Source organism: Ochotona princeps, chromosome 1 (genome assembly GCF_030435755.1).
Source record: "Ochotona princeps isolate mOchPri1 chromosome 1, mOchPri1.hap1, whole genome shotgun sequence".
In the NCBI taxonomy this organism is placed as follows: Eukaryota; Metazoa; Chordata; class Mammalia; order Lagomorpha; family Ochotonidae; genus Ochotona; species Ochotona princeps.
In genome coordinates, this window is record NC_080832.1 from 24,064,661 (window position 1) to 24,085,395 (window position 20,735).

Below are 20,735 nucleotides of genomic sequence, written 5' to 3' on the forward strand. Positions count from 1 at the left end.
GTGAATCAATAGCAGTAGCCATGGGCTCAGAGAAATAACTATTCCCTTAATGTACAGAAAATGTGGTACATCATCATATATCAAATATCAAATTTTAAGGAATCAGAACTTCACAAAAGAACAAAATTAGGTACCCAAAACTACCTAGTTAGGAGTTTAAATTTATGAAGGTGTGGATGAAAATTTCAAAGCAGCTGTTATAAAGGATCTCAGTGAAATTCAAGACATTCAATATTCTAACATTTAATAGGTAAAATTAACTAAATACTATCAAGTAGAAATCTTCCAACTGAAAATAAACTAAATGAAGGTGAGAATGTACTGGATAGCATCAGTGGCAGAATATGTCAAACAGAAGAATCACGAGCTCCAAGACAGGAATGTGGAGTCTGGAGGAATGACTCAGCTTACTGCTCAGCCAAATCTACTCCAAGACATAGTATAGTCAGAGTCTTCCGTGCTAAAAATAAAGAGAGGACTTTCACATTTGTAAGAAAGAGTAATCAAACAACATAAAAAGTGGTCCCAGTACACCTGCCTGTGGAATTTTCAGCAAGAAATGGAATGGAACTTTAATACTGCCAGAGCAAAAATTTGCAGACCAGAATATTACATCCAGAAAGGCTATCCTTCACATAGGACAGAAAGATAACTCCATGCCCCAATAGGAACTGAGAAAATTTGCCACCACCATGCCTGTGTTGCAACAGTGTTCTTCAAAATGAAGAAGACATTAACAAGCAAGATGAGAAGATAGGAAGCTCACTGGTAAAAGTAATTGCTCAAACAAAAGCAGAATGCTGTAATGTTGTATACCTGGTATGTAAATAATTTATAGCTTTGCAGCAAAGACAAATTACAATGATTACTTTAAGATGTTGTGAGGTAGACAATATTGAAAGGAATCAATTGTGACATCAAACTTTAAAATGCAGAAACAGAACACAAAGTTAGAGCTATTTATTAGAGCTTTTTTGCTTTGCTTTCTGTTTGTCTCTTTCATTCTTTTGATGTTCAATGCTAAACTGTAATGATTGCAACATAGTTGCTTATATCCAAAATAAGTTTTTGTAAGCATCATGATTATCACAAAGCAATAATCTACCCAAAGTAAATAACTTATCGAAAATACATTTGCCAAGAATGGCTCATAAGAAAGTAGAATATGTAAATAGACAAACCTGAGTTTTAAAACTGAGTACTGTAAAAAAAAAATCTTCCATCAATAATAATAATAATAATGATAAGGGCCATCACCATGATTCAACAGGCCAATCCTCCACCCTCTGTATTGGCATCCCATGTGGGCACTGGTTTGTGTCCCAGCTACTCCTCTTCTGATTCAGTTCCCTAATTATGGACTGAGACAGCAGCTGAGGATGGTCCAAGTCACTGGGTCCTTGTGCCCCATGGGAGACTTGGAAGAGCCTCCTGGCTCCTGGTTTGTAATTACATCAGATCTGGCCATTGTGACCATTTGGGGATTGAACTAGCAGCTGGAAATCTTTCCCTCTCTATCTCTCCTTCTTTCTGCAAATCCACTTTTCCAATAAAAATATTAAATAAATACTAAAGTATAACAATAAAAATAGAAACAAGGAACAAAAGTTTCACTCTTGAATTCTACTGAACTTTTTGAGAACAATTAATACCAATCCTTCTTGATGGATTTCAAGAATTAGAAGAGGAACAAACCCTCCCAAATTACTCTCAGGAAAGCAATATATTGATACACCTTGACAAGGACACACATGCACATGCACACATGCATGCACACACATACGTGAGTCTACAAGCTAATATCCTTGAAAAACATAGATGAAAAACTCTTAACAAAACACTAGCATACTGAACTCAAGAGTGTCTTAGAAAGATCACTCATGACCTCCAAATTAGAATTATCCCAGGTTTGTGAAGACAACTCAACATAGGAAAGTCAATAAGTACAATATACTGCATCAACAGAATGAAGGACAAAAATCATATAATTGTTCAATAAATGCAGAAAAGGCTTTTGATAAAATCCTTCCTCTTCTCACAATAAAATTTCTGACAAAATTAGTTGCAGAACAGCCCTCAACATAATAATAGCATACAGCAAACCGACAGTTGACATTCTATTGAATGGGAAGAAAAGGGAAGAAGCTAACATCTTACTCTGTAAGATCCAAAATAAGACTTTAATACATATTTTCAAAAGAAAAGAAAAGAATTAAATACTGTCACCACTGTTATTCAGCACAGTACTTAACGTTTTATCTAGAGAAATTAAGCAAGAGAAGGAATAAGGAAATACAGATTGGAAAAAGAGAAAGTAAAATTGTTACTGCTTGCAGAAGACTTTTTTTAAGAGTTTATTTATTTCTATTGGAAGTCAGAATTACAAAGAAGAGACAGAAAGTTCCACTGGCCAGATCACTCACTAAGTACCGCACCTGTCGGAACTAAGCCAATCTGAAACCAAGAACCAGGAGCTGCTTCAGGGTCTCCCATGCAGATGCAGGGTCCCAAGGCTTTGAGCTGTCCTCTACTGCTTTCCCAGGCCACAAGCAGGGAGCTAGAAGGGAAGCAGAGTGACCAGGAAACAAACCGACACTCATATGGGATTTCGGTGCATACAAGGCAAGGACTTTAGTCTCTGGACTACCACATCAGCCCCTGCAGAAGACATTTTATACAAAAAAAAATTCCAGACTCCACCATGAAGTATTAGAACTAATGAACAAATTCATTACAGTTTCAGACTTCGATGTACACAAATCAGTAGCATCATTATACATCAATAGTGAGTCATCAGTAAAAAATCATAATAGCAATTCTATTTTCAATAGAAACAAAACAAAATACTGGGGAACAAAATTAACCAGAGGTAAAAATATCTCTACAATGAAACTATGCATCTAATGAAAGCACTTGAAGATCACACCAAAAAATGAAACCATATCCAGTATTCTTGAACTGAAAAAACTAGTATCATTAGAACGCTCATCCTAGAAAAAGCAATTTACATATTCATTGTAAACCCTATCAAATTGACAATGGTGTTTCTCTCAAAACTAGAAAAAATACACTACTGAAATACATATTGAACTAAAAAAAGATACAAACAAAACTATGATCTTTATTTAAAAAATTATTTATTTTTATTGGAAAGGTAGATCAAATTTACAGAGAGAGAGAAAAAAAGATCTTCCATCTGCTGGTTCACTCCCCAAATGGCTACAATGACGAGAGCTGAGCAGATCCAAAGCCAGGAACCAGGAGCTGCTTTTGAGTCTTCCACATGAGTGCAGAGTCCCAAGGGCTCTCAGCATTCTCTGTTGTTTTCCCAGGCTACAAGCAGAGAGCTGGATAGAAAGTGGAGTAGCTGGGACTCAAACTGGTGCCCATATGGGATCCCAGCATTTGCAAGGTGAGGATTTGGCCATTGAACCATTGCACCTGGCATGCCAATATGATCTTGAACAAAAAGGAAGAAAGCAGTAGGCATTGTACTACCTGACTTTAAAGTGCGCTACAAATGTATAATTATTAAAACAACATGATATCATTATTATAACAAGCATGCAAAATGACCCAAAGGCCGAAGGATTTAGACAGAGACATTAGAAGTAAACAAACACATCTACATTTAACTGATCGCTGGCAAACATGCTAAAAGCACAGATGGGGAAAGGGCAGTCTTTTCACTAAGTAGTGCTGGAAAGAGTAAACAGCCACATGCAAAAAAAAAAAAAAAAAACAAAAAAAAAAAAACCAGACTCCTGTCTCTGATCATGTACCCACAAGCAAAACTCAATTAAAGGGCCCGGCAGTGTGGCCTAGCGGCTACAGTCCTCACCTTGAAAGCCCCAGGATCCCATAGGGCACCGGTTCTAATCCCGGCAGCTCCACTTCCCATCCAGCTCCCTGTTGTGGCCTGGGAAAGCAGTTGAGGACAGCCCAATGCATTGGGACCCTGCACCCATGTGGGAGACCCAGAAGAGGTTCCTGGTTCCCGGCTTTGGATCGGCGCAGCACCGGCCGCTGCGCTCACTTGGGGAGTGAATCATCGGATGGAAGATCTTCCTCTCTGTCTCTCCTCCTCTCTGTATATCTGACTTTGTAATAAAATAAATAAATCTTTTAAAAAATTCAATTAAAGAAATAAATGTTATCTAAAACATTGCAATTATTAGATGAACACATATGAAAACACTTCAAGATTCTAAATATTCAAGACTTCAAGATAAACTAGGACAGACCCCAAAAGCAAGGAAACTGTTTGCTCTCCTGCACAATGGACTTGGTGCACGGAGCCTATAATAACACAATAGGTTTATTAGAAATTTGGCAAAGGAAGGCATACATGTGGCTAAGAAGCAGAAGCTCCTCTTCACTATCGTCAGGAAAATGCACATCAAAATCAGACTGAGATATCTCCTCAGGAAATAACGCTGCCTGTTGTGAAAAAGACAAAAGCTAGTAAGTATTGGCAAAGATGCAGAGGAAAGGGGAATCTATGCTCACTGCTGGAGGAATATGAGTCAGTACTACCATTGTGAAATAAAAATACATCAGTACAACCATTGTGAAAACCAGTATGGAGGCTCCTCATAAAGCTGAAAGTTGAGCAACTGTGATCCAGTGAGCCTGCTGTTCAATATAAACATCCAAGAGAAAGGAAATCAGTCAAAGAAACATTTGCACTCCATGCTCAGAGAAGCATCGCCCACAGTAGACAAGAAATGTAAACAATCTAAGTGTCCATCCACTAGTGAAGGCATAAAAATACGTGACACATAAAATTTCAAAATATTACTGGGCTACAAAAAAGGATGGGATCTTGTCATTTAAAAAAGCAAATGGAATAAGCCAGACAGTAAGGTAAATTTCACCTAATCTCATCCATATGTGGAGTCTAAAGAAAAGGCTGATTTCATAGAAGTTAAAAATATAATTGTGGGGCCGAGTGCAGTAGCCTAGTGGCTAATGTCCTCACCTTGCACATACCAGGATCCCATATGGGCACTGGTTCTAATGCTGCAGCCTAACTTCCCATCCAGCTCCCTGTCTGTGGTCTGGGATAGCAGTCAAGGATGACCCAAAGCTTTGAGAGCCTGCACCCACGTGGGAAACCCGTAAGAGGCTCCTGGCTCCTGGCTTTGGATCTGCGTAGCTCCAGCCATTGCGGCCTCTTGGAGGATGAATCAACAGACTGAAGATCACGTGCAAAAACTTCCTGAATTTGATTTTTAAATGTTTATATACAAATTCAGGAAGTTCAGTTATACTCAGTTAAGGACAAAGGCATCTAGATGTAGAAACCTCACAGTCAAACTGTTAAACACCAGAGAAGAAAATCCTGAGAAACACAGAGTAAGCAACTCTTAACACAAAGAAAACAATATGCTTACGAGAGAAATTCTCCATGGGAAGAATAGATGCCAGGAATCCATGAAATGAAGTTTTCTAAATATTGAAATAAAATTACAGTCAACAATGAACATAACAGCTGTCAAAGGATCCTTCAAAAAAGAAGGTAAAATAAAAAGGGATTTCTCTTAAAAACAATAGAAAACAACAACAAAAAGCTAAAAGGAATGCATGCTGCCAGACCGTTCCTAGAAGAAATTCTAATGTCCGTCCCCAAGGCTGAAAGGAAGTGACAGCAGACGATCACCAAAATCCAGCCCAGAAACAGTAAGTATATGAATGGTATAAAAAATGCATACAAGTGTTTTCTCTTACCTCCTTGTAACCTCACACAGGATAGGACATTTAATGAAGTAATAATAATATCAGCTAACCTTCTGGCTTGCATTTCAACTATACGTATGAATTTATCTGAAAATGGTAGAACTAAAATGATTACAAAATAGAGTTGAATTATAAGAAGCTTGTTAGATTTATTCAAATGAAGTCATTAAAATATATTAGGTTTCATTCATTTTGATTGAACCTGGTAAGTTAAAGCAAATATTTCATTCCCTAGAACAACACCAGGGGGGAAAAAATGAAACTCAGAAATATATTTTACAAATCAACATGATAGCCATTTTAGTACACTAAAAACATTTCTTCACATAAAATTTGGAACAGATGAATAAAATGACATAGAAAGTAAACAAAAAGCAGATATATTCAATGAGATTAATAGTTACAGTAAAATGAATGGATGCAGCATTTGAATTAAAAGGCAAAGAGACATTCAGAGTTGAATTTAAAAAGTAATATCCACAAATGTGCAACTACAAAACAGTTCAAATTCAGATACTGACAGATTGAAAGTGAAACAATTACAAAAAGTATACTATGTGAATTATACAATTCAAATAAGTGCACACTAAAGAACTAAAATTTAAAAAGAACTCTAAGAAAAAAGCTGAAAATAAAGGGAATAAGTTATAAGGAAGACCTATAAACAAGGAAAACGAAATAAATATGAAGTTATTAGCCCTTTAAAAAGACTCCTACTACAACATGCCAAAAACAAGAAAATTCAAAAGAGAAATAAATACTTCAACAATTGCAGCAGGAAATGTCAATGTCTCAACTCAACAACTGGTAGAAATACAAGGAAATCATCATAAAATAAGGACTTGATAAATAATATCTACCAGTCTTACAACCGATAGGTTTGAAAGCATATCAGCAGACTTATCTTTCTTTGAGAACATGTAACCCATTTTCCAGGATAGATCAAACACTGGACAACATAACGAAAATCTCCAGCTAGTTAAAGTGATTAAAGACCATTTGAAACATATTCAATTAATAATGAAGATGCATCCCTGCTTTCAGACTAAAGAGATTTCCCAATGAACCTGTTGGACATGTGTAGACACTGGGATGCTGGACTGTCTGACATTGTCTGTACCAACAATGTTAGGGTACACTTAAATAAAAGACTGATAGAATTATGATTCCTTATGAAGGACCACACTATTGTAGTCAAATGGGGAAAATCTGTCACGGGGTGGGAGTTTTGGAGGAAATCCCAGCCTATACGAAATTGCACCACATAATTCAAAATTCAAAATAAAAATATATTAAAAACAATTTAAAAATAAGAAAGGGCCCGGCACCATGGCCTAGCAGCTAAAGTCCTCACCTTGAACATGCCAGGAGCCCACATTGGTGCCAGTTCTAATTCCGGCAGCCCCACTTCCCATTCAGGTCCCTGCTTGTGTCCTGTGAAAGCAGTTGAGGATGGCCCAAAGCCATGGGATCCTGCACGCATGTGGGAGACCTGGAGGAGGTTCCAGACTCCTGGCTTCAGATCAGCACAGCTTCAGCTGTTTTGGTCACTTGGGGAATGAATCTTTGGACAGAAAATCTTCCTCTCTGTATATCTGACTTTGCAATAAAAACAAATAAATCATTCTTAAAAATCAGTCTGTCAAAATTAATGGATGGATGTAAATCAATACTTAGAATAAAATTCTACCTTTAAATACACTTCTTTTGAAGAAGTTCAAATTAACAGTATTTACTTCCTAACTAAAAAAAAAGAAAAAAGATAGTTCTTCTGAAAGGCAGAGTAACAGAGAAACAGAGAAAAGATCTTCTATCCATTGGTTCCATCTCCCAAGTACACACCATGGCTGGGGCTGGGCCAGGTTCCAGGAATTTCATCTGGATCTCCAATATGAGTCAGCATCTATCTCTAGGGTACACATGTGCAGGAAGTTGTATCAGAATTGGAGACAGGGCTTAAATCTGGCCACTGCAATGTGAACTGTAGGCATTCCACGCAGAGGGTAACCCAGTACATCAGCAGGCTCACCTTCCACTTCCTTTTAAAGAAACTGAGAAAAGGACAAGCTAAATACTTATAGAAGTTAGAGTAGAAACCATTGGAATGAAGTGAGAAGGTAAAAAAAAAAAAATTTAGTGAAGTAGAATATTGGTTCTTTTTGAAACAATCACAGTATTGATAAATATTTAGCCATAGTGGTCAAGAAGGAAAAATGAAGATACACAAACACAGACCACCAAAATCAGGAATAAAACAAAATATATATAGGACATTGCTTCTGATCGTACCAATTAAACCATGGGATAAAATGAATAATGTCCTAGAAATATACTAGTTTTCAAATGTTCTAAAAGAAGAAACAGATAGATAAAATAGATCTGTAACAAATGAATTAGAATGAATAATTAAAAATTTTTCTACAAACAAAACCCAAGCCCACATGGTTCAACCATGGATCTGTCAAATGTTTCAAAAGGAAATGACACTAATACTGCACTACACTTTCAGAAAAGTTGGTGGGAGGATCAATTTTCAAATCAGCCCAAGGCAGAAATACTCTATACCAAAACTATAAGACATTATAAGAAAACAACATAACACTATTCCCAATTAACATAGGTGCAGAAAAATGCCTAAAAGTTATCAGAAGCTGAGTCCAACTACACATCAAGAAGATTATTAGTAATCACATTTAAATATAGTCCCAACATCGTAAGTCATCATAAAAATACAAATTATTCAACAGTAAAAATTCACTACTAGTTACAGCAGTAATATAGCTGAACATAAAAAATATGCTACTTGAAAATTCCAGACAAGCCCATGCGTTATCATTCCATTTGTATGATATATTTCATTTGTATGAAACATCCAAAATGGAAAAGCAAATTTTAACGACACAAAGCTACTCAGTAATTGCCTGCAGCCAGAGGTTAGAGTGAAAACTGACAGCAAATAGGTATGAAAGACATTTTTGAAGTGAAAAGAAAAAAAAAATTCTAAAGATTCAAAAACCATAAAGTTGGATGGTGGACTTATGTAGGTCTCTAAATATGCTATCAGTGAACTGTGCAGTTAAATCTGTCTCTGGAAAGCTAGTCAATTTAATATTTTTCTGCTCCCAAACTTCCCAACTTCTTGCAGGCTCCATTCTTCTTCCTTAGAAATGAAGTCAACAGTTTGGGAGGCATGGATGACAGCTCTGGAGAGCCCTGTTTGCCTCTGAGGTGCATTAGCAGGAAGCTGAATCAGAAGTGGAGTAATCAGGTCTTAAACTAGCACTCCAATAGGCAGCTTACCTACTGCACCACCACACTCATATTCCAAATAGACCTTATTGGAATGCCATTATGGTTTTGCCTCCTAAAAGTCTGAAGTTCAAAAACTGTCATTATCATTCTTGTTTCAGACCTTCTAAAGTGTGGTTGAAAGCACCATTTACATAATTTGTGGAGGTACATTCTGATGTTCAACAGTAGTGACTTTGAAAGCAGATGGAAACTTGGGTTCCAACTCGGGTACTTCAAATTTTTGCCTATGTGTCAGTTATACATGTAGACAAGGAAGGGAAGTTTTGAAAAGTAGCTGTGATAAATGTATATGAGCATCAAATATAAAACAGTATACACGCATTTGACTGCAATGAGATAACTGTGAAAGTACCCACTGAGTCCATCAATGGGAGGGTCAGAGAAAAGCAACAGTGAGAAGAGTTCGCAGGAAGGTTGTTGGGGGGGGGAGGCGGGGAGTAATCAGTAGTTTTATTTTCCCAATGTTATTTTAAAAGAAGAGAGGCATGTCGAGAGAAAAATCATCAGACACTGTATTTCTTTTTCTTTCTGTAATCCATTCATATTATCTGCTTGAGCTTCATTGTCCAGAGAATTGAGAGTGTGAAACACAAGTGTCCAAGAATACAGAACGAAGTTAAGCACAGAATGAAAGACCTAAGAGAAAAAATGCCTATCGAAGAACGCAAATGAGCAGTATCCCAAGGGCAGTGTCTGGAGTTCACATGGCAGAGCACGAGGGGTGCAGGTGCCCAGGCTCTTCCTCTGCCAGTTCCCAGCTGCCGGGAACACTCAGGGCTGAGATGTCATCCTCAGAGGAACCTCCTGAAAGAACGGAAGCAAGTCAGCAGAGACCATGGGCACATCGAACTATTTCATCTCACCTTCAATTTCCTTATCAGCAAATAGCAGCATGGCTGGAAGAATGGGAAATTGTGTGTGTAAAGTGCTCAGGACATATCAGGTAATGAATGAATCATGCATCTAATGATCTCAATGTGCAAAAAGAAAACATTCTCCACCACGCCAACTGAAATGAACAAGATGCATTGGGAAAAAATGATCATTTTCACAAACAGTTTTAGCTTTCGTATGCCATCTGTGGACATCATTGTTTTTACACATTTATTGTTGTTACTAAAGTTTAAATGTTGTTGTTCTGAGAGCTTGTGAAAGATGAGAATGAGGGAGATCTATGAGTCTGTCCAAAATAATAAATGCTTCTTGGTGCATGCCAAGCTGCGTCAGAAATCCCTGCAATCATATCCAGCATTCCTACCACTGTGGAAATGGAAATATTTATTGTTGTCATTACCTCTACTATTATCATTAAAGCCCTCTGCGGAATCCCCTTAATTCCTAAGGAGATTTAGTGATAGGATTTTCGTGTCTGTACAACTCTGCCTGGAAAAGTCACGAGCACTTTAATCCCAGTTCATGTCCAAACTGAACTCACACTCGTTCCCACAAAGCAGCTGCCTGCTGGCTGTCCTGTCTCGCATAGCCATGGCAGTGCTCAGTTATCCAAATCCAAATCCTCAGATGAAGAGTTTGCTCATCTATCTCCCACACTGTTCAGATAGTCAATGTCCTATTCCTGTCTGTACACCTGCTGAGATATTATAAATCCCAGCTCCCTACCACCTGCCAACTGTCACGGCCTTGTTTCAGGATTTGAATAAACAACAACTCTTACAATCTTTCCACTGTCAGCATTCAAGGGGCAATTCATGCTAATGAGTCTTATTTCAAATTGTGCTACTTTTTAAGGATGTTTTCAATTTTTTTCATATAAATAGTCAATTCTTCTACCATTTTTAAAAATTGTACATGTTGATCTTAACTGCAACACATAATAGTCCACTCTAAAAGTTTGTTCCATTACTCTGTATATTTCAAACTGCAACTGTCCTGTCTATTTCTTCCGTGTGTCTACCCAAACAAGTAGTATAGGGTATAAATAATATTGTGTCTGCTATAAATGACTATGGAAGATTTTGCATAACACAAAAGAAATGGATGAAAGAAGTGTCATTACAAGAGCTCTAATGTGCCACCAATGATAATTCCAGGACTGAAGATTGTCATTCAGTATGTATTAGAGAAGGAGTGATAGAGAGTGAATTAGCTAGAAAGATCTCCCATTTGCTGGTTCATTCTCCAAATGCCTTTAATAACCATGACTGAGTTGGGCCAAAGCTGGAAGCCTAAAACTCTATTCAGTTCTCCCAGAAGTGTGGCAGGAACCCAACTACCTGATTGATTACCTGCTGACTCCCAGGTTTTGCACTGAGAGGAAGCTGGAATCAAGAAGCCGAGCTGGGAATAAAGCCCACTCTCATTGTTGGGTCTCAGGCATCCTAACTTTTGTATGGATTTATAAGCTAAACCCCTTCTTCTGAAACCAATCTTTGAAGACAATAGATACAGAAAGGTACACTGTAAATCCTCTGATTTGAAAATTTATATGAATGATGCTTTCTTTCTATACATTCCAAAATGGCAGACACAAAAGGAATCATTATGAAAGATTTTTACCCCTGCAGATACCATTAAAAGTCTTCTTTTTAGTAAAAGTGGGAGCGGAGAGAAATCATTGCCCCACTGTGTTACCAGATTCAAAAGTATGTAGAGCTGCTGAAGCAGATACTGTGGAGACCCTACCCATAGCCCAGCCTTCCTCACTTCAGTACAGGCTGGCTGGACTTGCAGTAACCTGCACCTTATTACTTTGCCAGAGGGTTCTCTCTTGCCAACAAAGCCAGTTTTGCCCACCTGTGTGACATTCTGGTTAGGTTTAGGTATTAATTTTCCTTGGGAATAGTCTCCATATTAATTAATAAAAGAAACCGGTCTCTTGCTACCCCCAGGAACCTTGTCTCTTGGGTATAATACCATTAAGGTACAGTACTTCATGACTTGCCAAGCCTTCTCTGGTGTAATTAAGATTGAATGGAAGAGAACAGTCAATGCCTTGATCATGTGTATTTTGTTGACTACTTTTCTTTCACTGCCTCACTTTCCCATTCTCTGAATATGTTTTTCTCCTCTGTCCAAAGACATTAGTAGCTTATGAATCTGCTTTCCCTTACGTTTCTGAGGCAGAACAAACCAAGACGCTCACACCACCCCACCAAGAAAAAAAAAAAAAAAAGAGCTGATGAACACATTTGTAGTGAAAGTTCCAAAGAAACTAACCTCTGAATTTAGCAAGCAATTGTAAAACAACTACTTTACCAGGATCTGTACAATGATCAATGAAACTTACACCCTTACTGATAAAGAGATTTTTAATTTCAGTGAAACCGGAAGTTGTGGCTTATCATATAGAAATATTGGAGGATATGGCATAACTTTGCTTCTCATCTTGAGTGACAAAAACCTCTCTAGTTCCACAACGTGTGTCATAATTACACAACGCATATGCTTTCCAACACGTCACATCCTTCTGTACTCCCTAACAACTGGTCAGTATCATTGATGTCATTCTAACATTTGTAGCTGCATGGTCATAGAGGGTGAGAGAAGAAGTAGTTTTATCTCAAAATGACTAAAATGGAAAGGTAGCCTTGAAAGAGACCACCTTTTATCTGCTCAGTCTCAACAGATTAAAAAAAAAAGAACAATATGATAAAGTAGAAGGTACTTATGAAACATTAGAGGTTTAACGTGGCAAAGGGGGAGATGTTTGGGAATAATTACATGGTAAGTGGAACAGGAGGGGGCTTAGAATGAAGATCACTGGGTAAACAAGGACTGATATTCAGCAATGTGGTTGATGCAGTAGTTCGTCACGGTGAGAATCGACCCCAAAGTTTCCTCCTTGTAAAATTTTAAAATTGTTGTGGAGGGAGAAACCAGATGTGAGCAGGTAAGGGTGAATATAGGTTGGAGTTTTTTCTTCACAGATGCAACCTAAACATCTGTTCACGAGAGCTACTGGTCGACCACATTGGAGCCATGTTGGGGTCACTGTGAGGGAGTTGTAAGGAGATAGAGTGAATGGGATGTTAATGAGGTGTCTTCAAAAAAACTCACTAATGTGCATTTTACCCCCAAAAAAACATAGATTTCAAAACACTATACCAAAACAAATGAATATTTTAATCCACTTTCCATGAACTTGTTGACGTATCTTCACATTACCAATATCTTTAGAAATGGAGCAGGGAAAACAAAATCATGTGAAACCACGACCATATCAAAACAGAAACTGAAGCAGGGATTTTCCCTGTCTTTTCTGCTTCTTAAGGAACAGATGGTCTTTTGGCTTAAGCCGCCCCTCCCCCGCAATGGGTTTTGTATGTGGAAAAGCATCTTCCCCAAGCACCTACAGACAGAAGACCTTGTTACCTTGCTTACATAAATGAACTCCAGCGTCCTGTGTGCTTCCCACTAACATTCCTCTTAATTTCTTCTGCATTTTCTGACTTTAATTTCAGGATTCCCATAGCAAAAAGAAAATGGGGAATGCAGCAGAGGGGAAGACACGGTTGCCTGCTGTTGCGGAGCCTGGAAGCAGGCAGCATGGCTCTCCGTCACTGAAATCCCCACACTCCTGCTGAAGGCCTGAGTCGAGTTCTGGATTTGTGGCTTTCACTTCCCCAACTCTCCTGTTGCGAAATTTTGGGAAGTGAAACTATACATGGAAGATCCCTTTCTCTGTGTCTCTGTCTCTCTTGTCTGCTTTTTGTCCTTCAAATGAAATAAAGAATTAAAATCCTCAGCCTTAGGATTATCTTTTTTTCATCTGTCAGAAACAGAAATTTTCCTGGTCTTACATAATGAAGCACCTGTCCCTATATTTTAGAAAACTCCTAAAATCATGTTTTTATTCCATTAGCCATTAGGAGTGGCCATGAGAAGCCAGTTCTGTCCAGACAGCTTGAAGAAGGGGCCAGATCTCTCAACCACTCAATAGGAAAAATTCATCGACTGCATAATGAGGATAGAAAGACACTTCAAAAATTGTCTTCTCGACTGAGTAAAATTCCTTAGACAAAAGGTTTTACATTTCAGCCAGAGAATGGAAACTGCAGAAGGTTCAGAGGCGGATTCCTAGATGGATGACATTCCATAAATAAATTCACCTGGTTGTCTTATCTGCGGGATTAGTAATGTTGTTGAGAATAACAGAGGACAGCAAGCAAAGAAAAGGCTATGAAGAGATAAGGAAAGCTTAATAACACGAATCATTCCTCACTTAAGAGAAATGGTATTACGTGTTCACAGACACTTCCCTCCTACACTAAGATTTGTGTTTGGCTAAGCTTTGGGGGAAAAACTTCCTTGGAAAAGGATTAAGATCTGTGGAGGACATTTTAGAAACTCAAGCCCATAGCTTACTATATTTTTTTGTGAAGTTGATTTCTCACAACATTTGAGAAAGGAAAAAGGAAAAGATGAGACAGGAAATTTAAGTCCCTAATGACTTCTCTTTTGACCCACAAATAACATGGAGAAGATGAGAAAGCTCAAAGTTGAATCAACCTAACTCCAACTTTTGCTACAATTAGAAGTTTTTACTTAGTGGAGAAGAAGGAACCTATGGGTTTCTGTTTATCTTCTGAAAGCCTAAGGAACCCAGGAAAGTTGTGTTTACTCTCTTTAATTATCATTTCCACCTTTTCTCTCTTCTTCTCGACTAAGATAAATACATTGCAACATTTTAAAACACAAATGCCTATATCTCCCCTCATTCTTTTGTAGGCATTTAAGAAAATCCATGTTGATAACAAGCTGGGACAATTCTTCATTTCTTTAAATGTTTGAAGAAAGCTCCGTTTCCTAAATTTGCTTTTTATGTTACATAAATCAAACTAAAAACGGTCTATGTGCTGTGTATGTTAATTTTCCTCTTAAATACGAGAAATTTAAGAGATCAAAACAGCCTCTCATTTTCTCCATTAGACACAAAGGTCAAAATTCAAAGGGGTGTCACAATCTGTTGTGAGCTCTGTGCAAGTAATTTGTTACTATTAATAGTTCAAAGTTTGCAAATGATTTACTCTTGTTTATAAGTTAGAGGGAAGTCAAGGTTATCCTGAAATATCACTCTCCCTCAGCAGCCTTCTGATATGCTTTTCTGAGAAGGAGAGAAGGGGAGAATTTATGAGTAGGATGCTAGCAAGGAAGCATCACACACTGTTCTCAGAAATAAAAAGATCAAAACGACTTCATCAGATTGAGGACAAACAGCAATATATACCATCAGTATGGAAAAGAAGCTGCTGCTTGAAATTCAAAATTAAAAAAAAGAAAAAGGAAAGATGGACATGCCACGTTATTTCTAAGTCTGAGAATGTGTTGGGAGCTGTGTAATCGGAGAAATTCCAGGCACTTCTTCTGTATAAATGAGGATATCATCAGCAGGACCAGCAGGAAGGCTTTGAGGAACTCAGCTTTTCTTGTCCTAAATGACACCCTGAGAAAATGCCTTCATTTCTGTTTTGTTCCTTCAAAGGGCTCAAGCGTCCAGAGCTTTTGACATGGTTGGTTATAAATTAATAAATCAATTTTCAGCCTTTCTGAAGTGCATGGACTCTAGTTTCAGGTCCAATGCTAGGTACGAGGTTTACAGGGACACTTAAGGAAGAGTGTTTTAAGCAATTTCCCTTGTGAAAATAATTAACGTGTGTTTGTTCCAGAAAGGTTAATAATTCTTCATATGTGCTCAGACCTTATTCATGATGCTAGAAAATTGAAGGGTAGGTTTGGATCAAGATGAATGATAATATCTTAGGAAGACTCATGAGGACCAACCTGCATACTCACAACAACAACAAGAACAACAAATCTCCACATGACTGTCCATTTCATTTTATATTTATCATGGAAATCATTGTCACCAGGTTAAAGTCTGATGATCTGGGTCGTTGTTGTCATGCATCCCAGCTGAATGCCTGCTCAAGTCCTATCTGTTTCCCTTCAGATCCAGCTCCCTGTATTGCTCCCAGGAAACCAACAGGAGATGGCCAGAGTATTTGAGCCCTTGCCAGCACATCTCACAAACCCATGTGGAATTTCGTGATCCTAGTTTCAATATGGCACAGCCCTGTCCAATATGACCAGTTGAGAAGTGAACGAACAGATAGAAAAAATCTCTTTCTCTCCCTCTCTCCTTTTCCCCACCTCTCTTTCCCTCCGTATTTTAAATAATGTTTTTAAATTAGAGTTCTTTATCATCAGAGAATTGTGAACCCAGGATTTAAAACCTATCTGCCAATGAGGTAGCAGCTTACTCTTATCAGAATGGTTAAGATACAAAGATAGAGTAACAAATGCTGGTGAGGATGTGGAGAAATAGAGTACTTATACTCTGTTGGGGGAAATGAAAATTAGTGCAGCCACTGCAGAAAACAGTAAGGAGATTTCTTTAAAAACCACAAATCGACTTGCCATAAATCAGCAATTCCACTAGTGGGAACAATATCCCAAAATACGTGAAAATATTGTATCAGAGATACCTGCACTGCCGTGTTAATCGCAGCACTGTTCACAATAGCCAAAAGTTGAAACCAATTAAGATGTCCATCATTGGATGAATGAATCAAGACAACACTTCTGTCTGTATTTATATAGAGGTAGATAGATATGAAATATTATTGAACCGTAAAAACAGATAAAATTCTATGATTTGCCTCAAAATGGATGCAACAAAAGAGCATCCTGATGAGTGAAATAAACAAGGCAAAGAATGAAAAATACCATGTTCTTCCTTATGTGTAGGAGCTAAATTCTTTCAAAAGGAAATAGTATTTTTAAAAGGAACAAAAAAATATAAGAAATTCCAGTGATTACCATTACTGAAAGTAGGTTTCTAAAAATTTGTGTTTTATTCCTTTGCTAAACCAATGGTTAAGAATGTATTACTATAGTTTAAATAATCTGTAATTACTTTTTAATTTACTATATATGGTTGAATTCCACCCAATTATTATTTATTGCCATTGCCTATAATCCCACTAGTGTGTTCTGCTTTTATTTTTGAATGTCTTAGCTTGTGGATTGTTAAGCCTACGCAATTTAAATTAAAAATATATTATCTCAAAAATGAAAGAAAGTGTGGGAGAGAAAAGAGGAAAAAAAAAAAGTTAGAGGGGAAGGAGGCAGGGAGGGGAGGGAACAAAGCAACCAAGAAAGAAAAGAGGGTTTGGAGGGTGGGAGAGAATATCTTGGTATGCTTATCTGCGAATTTGTGAACTATATAGAACCTGTTAAAGGACTAATCAGACGTTTTTAAAAATCTATCTGATCTGTGCAAAACCACTTAGAAATTGTAAAGCTATTCCGTGGTGATTGCTGAAACAAAAAGAATCTCCTCGAACTTGATGATTCCATTCCTTTGGACATTGCAATTTTTCTGTTTGGAAGTTTTCTATTTTCTAGAATTAATTATTATTCAGTCTTCATGGTTACTATATTTCTCTAAGCAAGAATGGTATTTATTTCCTATAAAGTCAAATGACATACATATACATTTAATGTTATATTTTAGCATTTTTCTTGTACATGGTATCCTCACCTGGACTAAAATTCCATTTGCACTGAAGTATACCATAGTTCTCAAAGATCCTAGCATTATTAAAACATGAGCTTTCAAATGTGCTTTGTGTTGATAATATTTTACAAATATTATGAGACAAAGACCAAAAAGGTATTTACTAAAACAGGCATTCTCTGTCGTCTGTTTTCAAAAGAACTAGAAACATTGATGTCCACCAATGCTGTAGAAAAAGAGGTATTCATTTAAATATTTTTCTTTCATTACAAACACTTCAATATGAAGAACACAAAATTGCCTCAATATAACCACTTTTGCCATTTTGTGGGTATAATAGCCTCTTTTTTTTGTTTTGTTGTTTCAAAATAACAAAAAAAATATACTGTTTCGCTACATCGTTTTAATATCAAAGTATGCCATATAAGTCTGGTTCGTGCTAATTAAATTGCTTTGTACTTACTTTTGCAGGTCATTGACCAGCTCACAACGTCAGCTGGTTTTCATGTGTGCTTTCAATGCCAGCTGAAAGCTTTCTGTTCAGTCACTATTTCCTGTTCCGGAGGTTATGACTCTTCTTCTTCCTCCCTAAACTTCACACTCAAGAATGAAACATAGATGATTTCCTCATCCCAGTGCTAACATAAAGCTTTCCTATAGGAAGCGTAATTGCCGTGTCTGTGTATATAATACAATCGAAAATGTGATGTCCCATTTGACTAGCATGGAGATAAAAGCACCCTAAGGATAAGTCATGCATTCCAGAAAAAAAAAATAATAATAACACACATGTCTACTTTGGATTCCCTTTCTCTCAGCCCTGTTGGAGGCCTGTTTACCTGCACTTCTGGCTAATTCAGCAGATGAACATCTAGAAAGTCAGCAAATACTTACACTTTATCCCATGTGTATCAGCTCCTCCTCTAGGGGCCGAGGATACAGAGAAGTGTCATCACAAACAAACGAGAGCAGCAAATAAAAATACGAAACCTAAGTACATTTTGTAGTAAGGTAGAATATAGACCCTGTGGGAGGTTCCAAGCAGGACACACTAAGTAGAATTGGTGGGCAGGATGGTACAGAGAAGAGAGGCATTGGTCTGAATAGGCCATCCTTCTGGCTTGATGAAAAGTTCAGGCTATTTGGAATAGGAAAGGAATGTTTATGATCATTCGAAGGAAAGTATAGATGCTAACAATAGAAGGATATGTATCCTTCCTTTATTTTATATTTTTTAAAATTTACTTATTTCTTGTTTAAAAGGCAGAGTTACAGAGAGAGAAGGAGAGATAGAAAGAGAGAGAGAGAAACCTCCTACCTTCTGGTTTACTCCCTAAGTGGCCACAACGGCTAAAGTTGGACCAATTTGAAGATCAGAGCCAGAAGCTTCTTCTAGATCTTGCTTATGAGTATGGGGACTCAAGGATCTGGGCTAGTCTCTGCTCCTTTCCCAGGCCATAAGCTGAGAATTGATTGAAATCAAAACAGCTCTAACTCAAACGGGTTCCCAAATGTGATGCCGGTGCCACAGGAGGAGGTTCAGCTCGCTATGCCACCACACCATCCCTATTTTATGCTTTTAAAGGTGCATTTGTTTGAAAAGCAGAGTGATAGCGACAAAAATTTTGCATCTGCTGCTTCATTCTGCAAATCACCACAGCAACTGATCCTAGACTAAGCTGCAAACAAGAGCCAGAACATCCATTTGGATCTCCCATATGAGTGACAGGAACAAAAGAATTTTAGCCATCATCTGCTACCTTTCAGCTGCATGAACAGGAACCGGAATTGGAAGCATAGGGTGCATGGGACTGAAACCAGGCACTCTGAGCTGAGAGGCAGGCATCCGAAATAGTGGCTGATTTCACAGCACCATAATGCCAACTCCTGTTAATCTTTTAAAAACTCATCATGGTAGGATGGGCATTTGATGGAGCAGTTAAGCAGGTTGGGACAGCTGGAGTGACTGTGTTCAGGATCCAGCTGTGCTCCCACTTCCAGCTTCTTGCAAGTGTTTACTCTGGAAGGAAACAAGTAATATCTCAAGTACTTGGGTCTTCACTGCCCCCCTGGGAAACTCAGATCATTCACTTCAGCCTTGCCCAGCCCCAGCTACTGTGGCATTTAGGGAACAAACTAGCCAACAGAAAGTCTCTGCCTCTCTCTCTCTCTCTCTCTCTCTCTCTCTCTCTCTCTTCTTCCTTCTAATTCTCAAATAACTATTTTTTTTCAAACTTAAGAACACAGTAAAGGAAACATTATATATACTGTTCCATAACTTGACAACCCACTCAATATTTTGGAAAAAGTTTTCCATATCAAAACGTAAACATGTGTTTCATTCTTTTAAATGGCTGCATAATATTCTATTGCATGAACTTACCGTAATTTACCTAGATCGATCCTCTAATCAGCAGGTGAAATATATCCTCCATCTACATGATTTGTTACAGATATACTCTGTTTATTCCAAATAATCCTTTATATCTTTTGAAATAGCTATCACTCTTTTACTACCTAAGTGGTGTTTTTTTTTTATTTTAAAATACTTATTTATTTATTTATTTATTTAAGTGGTGTTTTTTATCCAGAATTCTGCATTCTTGGGTTTCTACTAGACTGACTTTTCTTGAAACCACTTGGAAAGCTGGTATTCTGGCACTCTGCCTCATTCCTCTTCTAGCATGCTTCCTACATGTTAGAACTTGCCCTCCCTTTGTTAACATATTCATTCACTGTCACACATTATCCAGATGCTAGGAAAGCGACTGCCTCATCATCACATGTCTAGCTAATTTATCGTTATACATCTTTGAATACAGAGTTGAATATTTTATCCAATTTTTAAAGGTGTTTATTGCTGCACTCTTAGGAGGCAGAGTAACTAATGAGATCAAGTCTTTAGTACCTAGTACGCCCCTCTAGTTATCTTCCCATATGTTTTCTGAGTTTGTTTATTTAATATTGTAATTATTTTCTAAGGACATCTAATTTACAGTTTTTTTTCATAAACTTCATTTTCCCCGCTGAATTCAGGAAAAGATATGACAATAAACTGTGTGTCAAATCCCCCTTCCAAACCCAAAGCCCATATTTCACGATGATGCATCTAAGGAATATTTAAGAATTTTCTTGTTTTTCACTTTTAACAAATATCCGAAGAGATTCCTGGCCAATAAGACAGCATGATTGTGTTTATTTTATA